This window comes from Saccostrea cucullata, unplaced genomic scaffold (assembly GCF_032062105.1).
Source record: "Saccostrea cucullata isolate Sc308-1 unplaced genomic scaffold, CSIRO_AGI_Scuc_v1 ctg2836, whole genome shotgun sequence".
In the NCBI taxonomy this organism is placed as follows: Eukaryota; Metazoa; Mollusca; class Bivalvia; order Ostreida; family Ostreidae; genus Saccostrea; species Saccostrea cuccullata.
The window spans coordinates 1-7,689 of NW_026941489.1; positions in this window are offsets into that span (position 1 = coordinate 1).

Sequence of the window (7,689 nt, forward strand, 5' to 3'; positions counted from 1 at the left end):
CTAGGGAGTTTTGATGTAAAATTATATTGCACAAGCTCAAAATCTTCTTGAAATATCGCCCGGAAATGATAGTGTTACACACAGACAGAATTTTATAAATTTACGACCTTGAACTTTGACCTTTTGACCTCAAAATCAATAGGGGTCTTCATTAGGCCACAGGGAGTTGTTCTGTAAAATTTCATTGCGAAAGCTCAAATGGTTCTAGAGATATCGTGTAAAAACGAAAGTGTTATAACAGATATAATTTGCTTATTTATGACCTTGACCTTTGACCTTTTGACCTCAAAATCAACAGAGGTCTTCTTTAGTCCATAGGGAGTTGCTATGCTAAAATTCATTGCAAAAGCTCAAAGGGTTCTCGAGATATCGTGTGGAAACGAAAGCGTTACAGACAGACAGAAAGACGGACGGACGGACGGATGGACGGACAAACCCAAATTAATATCCCCCACTTTTCAAGCGGGGGACAAAAACCGATGCATGTTCAATATGAAATCGTCCAATTAAACATTTGGAAAGGAAGGCGAAAGTTTTTGATGTAGCAAATATTTTGCATATTATCATACAGGCAACGAAGGGAAATATCATCATATATGTCGTACTTACAGAATACCATATCCAGCTTGAAATAGAGAATTACTATAATTTTACAGATTTGTAGACAGGACACATAAAAGTACCTCTGGAAACTCCGTATACTGAATCGGATTCATGCAAAGAGTAGAATTAGATGCCTTAGAGAAGTAAGCATCCCCTGTCGATCGGTCAAACCGCCTTCAGATCGCTATATTGATCAGGTAGACAGAGTGATTTAGTATAAAACAATTATCTAATGGTAAGTATGGAAAAATGTAAGCAGTAATGTAGCCAGATGGTAGATTGTATTTGCAAATTATGACAACATAACTCCCATATAAAATGTTCGAAATGCGGGCATTAAAAGTGGTGGTTAAAATTTCCGTAACATCTACTTATTTGCCAGTACCATTTACCTCAGAGCATGCACAGGGGCCGGTAACATATAATATTTGATTAAAATACATAATACAAATTGTATATATAGTGATTTGGTAAAATCAAATATTGTATGTTACCGGCCCCTGTGAGAGCATGCTAGCTACTGTGTATCAAATGTGTTTGGATGTATATACATTAACACATAAGCACGTGATAGTGAAATGAAGCTTTAAGAAAAAATGAATTTTTCAACATCAGGGGATGCTCACTCCTTTATGGCACCTTATCCCATGATTTGGAGGTCCGTGTTTGCTCTGCTCTTATTTTGCATTGTTTTATGGACTTTTGATTTTGAATACTGTTCGTTATCTCCTTATGTTTCATACAACGAATCCCGGTAAAAAATAATATCAAAGTATATTTGACATAATAAAGACAAATGCTTCTTCATTAAGAATGGATTTTCGAAATTTCCTTTCTTCTCATTGTCATCTATAAACACTTGCTTTCCAAAAACCATTGCAGCTGAACACATAGGTAAATGTATATTTAATCTTATATTAAAGATTATCATAAAATTCTTATCTTATTTTAACTATGATATTATCTTAGAAGATGTCTGAACTCCTCAATGACAACCAGCAATATGTTTAAATTCCTTTGTTCTTTTTTTAGAAGACATGTTTTTGTATACTCATGAAGCAGATTTAAATTATTTTTCGATGAAGTTTTATCGATGAACAACACAGGTTTCGTGCAAATGTTGATATTGTATAAACCTAAATTGAACTCTTTACTAGAGAAGGACACTGATGGTAAACTAATAACCAGATTCTGCTGATAATTGTGATATCTTAAACAATTCTGCAAGAGATTTCGGTTTCTGCAATAGATAAAATATAAAAGTTTCAAACTTATTGACAAAATTTGAACATTCATAATTATAATGCAGTCTTTAAAAAATTTAAAAAAGTAAAAGTATAGTATTTTCCTACAAATAAGTTGAACTTGTTAAAAAATTGAAAAAAAGATCAGTAAATGTTGAAATTTTCAGTCGCAATCAATATAATTACGCTAAAATACTCTGTTTAAAACATTTACATCACAAATCGTGCAGTGTATTTTAAATTTATAAAAACCCAAGGTATTCTTAGTCTATTATGCAAACTACGGCACACTGAGTTTTAACGATTATTACAAAAGACGCATTCATTTTATCCTGCATTAGTAGTAGTAGTGTTTATTTGTGTTACCAGACAATTTTGTAAATATTTTAGACCTATTACCGGTATTGGGCAAAAATACAGCCCTCAAAATTCGGGGACATGTTTGTTGAACAAACCTGTATACCTTGATTGGTTGAGATCGGTCGGGGATATGATTTGAATGCACAAGTATTTGCTGCTCAAAACTAAACAATCAAGAATATTCATCTTGACATAGATTGTACCTTACAACCAATTATAGACCCACAGGCGTTTAAAGCATTTATGAACTATCAGCTCTTTTTCTCTCCCCCATTATAACGTGCGCAAACGACTCAGAGTCCAAGAGGACACCAAACACTGCAAAGGTATGAAATTGAAAATTCTTTTAGCAGTTAGTAGAAATAAAGTAAAAAAAATAATGGCACATTTTTGGTTTGATACGATATGTTAAAAAAACATTTATATAGTTTTTCGATGGTTAAAATATAATGTTGAAAACAGGGTAAATTTCGCCCCGTTTTATTTTCGCCCTAAAACGGGCGAATTCAAAGAATTCAGTATAATTTATTAATTAAACGGAAGTGTGACTGGGCGAATAAATTCAAGACGGGGAAAATTCTTTGCAAGTGTGAAGGGGTGAAAAAAAAGGCGAAAATAACCTTGTGTACAGTAATTATATTTTATTGTATTCCTACGAAAAATTACGATTAGGAAGCACACATGTCTAAAAAAAAATCATATTAACAATAAAGATTTTGTATTTATTAATGCGGTAACTCACATTTTTATTATTTGTATTTATAATAATTCACATTTTTATTATTTGTATTTATAAAAAGAATGCAAATACAACGAAGGTTGAAATAATCTTGGGACGAAGTGCAATTTGCTTTTCAAGCATTTAGAACATAAATGTTTACTTCCTAGCAACAAAACCCTTCTTTTTCAACATGCAAAGAAATGATAAAATATTTAAAATTTCTTTAAATCTTTGGTTTGAACATACTAGTATTTTTATTGTTTAGACGTTACAACAATAGTATCAGACACAAGTAAAAAAAATTTAGAACGTCCTCTCTTCATAACAATTAATTGCACAAAGTATTAATCAAAAATTTATTTACACTAGAACCAAAGTTCTTTGATACCATGCAGATCAAATTCTTTATTAAATTAGAAAATCTAGCATAACCCCGCTCTTTGGCCTGTGTAAGGAAAACATGACAAGGCTTGTTAATCTAAGATTATAAGTTGCTGACGGCGTAGATCATTGATTACGAAAAATACACACAACAATGGACCTTGTGCAAAATAATGCTCGATGCAACTGGTTTTTAAAATGCAAGGAAGACCTCGAGAAGCATTGTTTAACAAAGCTACGCAGTTTTATAAAAGAAGTGAAGTTTAGGTTTCAGTCAGTTTAATACAATGAACGTCACTCATAAATTTCTATCACAATAGCTAAAATAAAAAAAAAATAAAATGATTTGCTGCTGCGGCTCCAATGCACTTTTAAACAATATAGAGGTATGTCCTACCGTACATAGGTAAACTACTGGTATCAAAAAGATTAAATCATCGATTAAAAGCTTTTCAAGGATCTAATTCTTCGTTAATTGGTCAATTAAAAAATACAAAAAGATAATGTCAGATTAGATAAAGGCTAACTTCACCTAGATGGCGATTTTAAGGTTCATAAATCCTCTGCTCACTCATATAGAATGTTGCTTTAACTTTTATCATTTTCCAAAAGAAATGCATTTTATAAGTGAAATACAAACATTTATAACATAGCTTGCTGGGCAAAATTAAACAAAAAAGACATTTCAACTTGACAAAACTATAAAGGAATAATAGACATTTAGGTCAATAAGAGTTATCTCTCTTATCAGACTATCAATGAACCTTAAGAATTTATTTAACGAGGTTGGTTCCTGATATTTAAAGTCTTAAACTTTTTTTTGTCAAGTATATTTATAATTTTTAAACACATAGCTTAATTAAAACTCAAATTAAAGAAAAGATGGGGGTCCATGTGATTTTGGGGCGTTACAGTACATTAAAAAAGACCTTTTTGCACTGAAAATTGTGTCTTAATAAAAAATTACATCGACATTTTCCCTCCAATATTCTTATCCAGATAAAGCATGTAACAAAATAAATTATAGTCTATCTAAAAAAGGCACTTTAAAATTCTGACTAGCAAAAACTTTTCAAATTTCTTTGCATACTCAATTATTTGAACTTTCTGCACTCACAAAATGTGATTTTTCTGGCATTGAAAATTTGATAAGCAAGCAAATTATTCTTAAGTCTTAAACTTTTGCTGAATTTAAGCAGATAGATAAACGTTGTCTTAAATATTCAGAAAAGAACATCAGAAGTGGAGGTATATGATGTTAAATTTTAGATATTATTTTTTAAAAAAAGTGTCACTTTTATTTTCAAATTGGCTCAATATTTTCCTGGACTTTTAGAATATATTTACTATATTTGCCATAACTCATTGAAAGAATTCATTAAAAATTATTTGATATTTCAAAACCAGCATAAAACATTCACTGCAAAAAACATCTTTGTGTGCGACCAGCATGGGAAAATACAATATCCTCTGCAGAGTTGTCGTTTGTTCCTCTCTCAGGCAGTGGTAGAGAGTGGGGGAAATTGGAATCTGAAATTAACAGTACTGTATATAGATTGGTCGTTTTCTTCTTAAAAAAAAACCTCCCGCCACAAAATATAGTTCCTGATTTAATCTTACTTGAATGGAATTTAATCGCGTTTTTGTCATTGAATATAGTTCATTCTGCATTGTAGAATCCAGATTTAATGTTAGAATTTAAAAATGATGCAGAATTTTAGAAATCATATAAATCATATAATTTGACTTTGGTACATATGTATCATTTGATATGATTAATAAATAAAGCGCCTCGGTTGACAATGGTTTTCTTGGGGTGAAAATTTTCAATATTATGCTTTCATGTAAGTAAGTTGAATCTGATTGGTCGAGAAACATTTGTTAAAAACACTATTACCCGCTGAATAAGGAAGCCATGCACGCCCTCCAGCGTAGCAACAGTCAACATTGCTTGACGACGAGTGACTGCGCAGGATTTATACGCGCATGGTTCTTTTAAGAAATAAACAACAATGTTAACAAGAAACATATTGACGCAAGCGGCCGCAAACCAATTAATTAATTCTTTCATAAAACAATTAGAAACTGAATTCTTATATTTATCTGTTAATTGATACGTATCCCTGTGACATTTAACATTGGAATGCGACATTCCAGGATTTTCTTCAGTACATAAAACATGTACATTGCTACATGTACAATGTATTTAAGCAACTTATTCATAGTCCTCTGCGTCCCCCGCACTCAGATTCATTTGTACAAACGAACTCTGGCGGAAGTTTGATGTTTAAGTAGTTTTACAACTTAACCATTAAAACTAACGTTTAAACTTATCTAACTAGAGATAGTTTAACTTTAAATAAAATGTAACAACTATTTGGGGCTCCTCGCTTGCTCAGAGGATGTTAAAACCCCAAACTCCCTCTAGATCCGCCACTACATTTCTTCTCTATCTTGTTTTGGTGTGAGATGTGGCGGGAAAAGGCTTGGCATATTGTAAAACGCGCTTTATCCTTGTCTGTTGGAGAAAAATCTCCTAATATTCTGTCTGATAATAAATTAAGATTAAGTCATATTTTTGAAAATTTTCCGTATTAAAAGTATATTGTATATATTTATATTTACACGTCATTTTAAATTACATGTACAAAAAATCCTGTTGAAGTAGAGAAAGTAAATTTGTTTGTATATAACGCGGCCCTTGCTTTAGACTATGCCCAACATGTGTGCTTATTTCTCCGCACTTCAGTTACGTCGGAGTTTGTCAATCATGATTGGATGAAACATTTAACCCATTATTTATAAAATTTTAATCTTATGATTATGTGCGTTTTTGTTTAACATTTAGTCACTCTTTCTGAATATTCTATTACATGAATGTTAAATATTTTTTATTCAAATTGTTCTAACTCCGCTGAAACGCACGGCAACTTAAAACTTTCATATCATATAACCGACCGCCTCCTGGCGGCCGGTAAAAAGTTCTCTGGGAAATGAACTTTTAGTTGGTCCTGTGAAGCCCGAAGGGCTTCTCAGTAGATTTGATCACGTACCAACTAAAAGTTCATTTCCCAGTGAACTTTTTAACATTGTTGTTTATTACTTATATTTACATTTGAAACGAATACATTTCGAGTTAAATTGTATTTATTACACGAACAGGCCAACGAAGTGCTATGTAATGACGCGCAATAACCTAGAAGTTGTTTGGTCAAAATATCACATCGCTCTGTGATCCGGTCGCGCTATGACCTCTGACCCCCAAATGAAATTCACATAGAATTGAACGTATTTTCTTTTCAATAGGTTCATCTAAGAAAGATATTTGCAAATGTAAATATTGTTATATGTATTTTTATATAAACATTCAGTATAATATAATAAATATTGCATGTAGTTGAGTGCAAAGACATTGGAAATGTAAATATAAGGCCATTAAAGGAAGACAGCTCTGAATTCTTGTAACATAAACTATTCAGATGTTTACTACATACAAGCATATACCCTTGGTTTGGAAACGTAAAAACATACGTAATATTACAAATATTGCAACAAATATACCTTGTTTGAAATGGATGGAAACAGAATTTGAGAACATTCCATGTATCTTCAACAAAAAAAGAAACGCATAGTGTTTTACTCAAGAAATTTTGAAAAAGTATGTGGAGCAACTATTTTTTTTATCATTGAATACCTGTGACCTATTTAAAGTACAATATGGGCTTTTAAACACAAACTCTGGAATTATTTCCCTTAATTAATTATGTTTATGAAAATAGTGTTTCACATGATTTCTTGTAAATCGGGGGTCTATTTTCATTGATACTTTGGATTTAGAGAAACAATAAACACTCCTATTAAACCCATATTTAAGTTTTGATTGCAATGTTGATGCTGCAATGCCACGCCTAAACAAAGATGAACGCAACATGGCTTTTACAGTGAAACTAACCGGAGCTTCACAACAGGAAGTTGCAAATGCATTTGGTGTACATCAATCGGCTTTGTCTCAAACAGCTAGGAATACGGATGACAGATCAAGAACTGGCCGTCCGCGGGCTACCACACCCAGACACGACCGTAATATCCTCCTTCAGCACCTGCGCAATCGACCCAGAACTGCTGTACAAACTGCTGAAATCAGCGTAAAGTGCACAGATTGTTCGCAGGAGATCGAGAGGAGCTGGTATCCGTGCACGACTTCCTACGGTGGAAATCCACTAGCGCTGCGAGGTCGCAAAGGACACATGGATTGGATAAGACGTATGCCTCTAGAATTTGCAAGCGTCAATGACATCAACTTAACTTGTCAATTTGGAACATAGGACATGTTTGGTTTTCATCCCAACACACTCTAAAATCACTTTTAAATATCAAGAT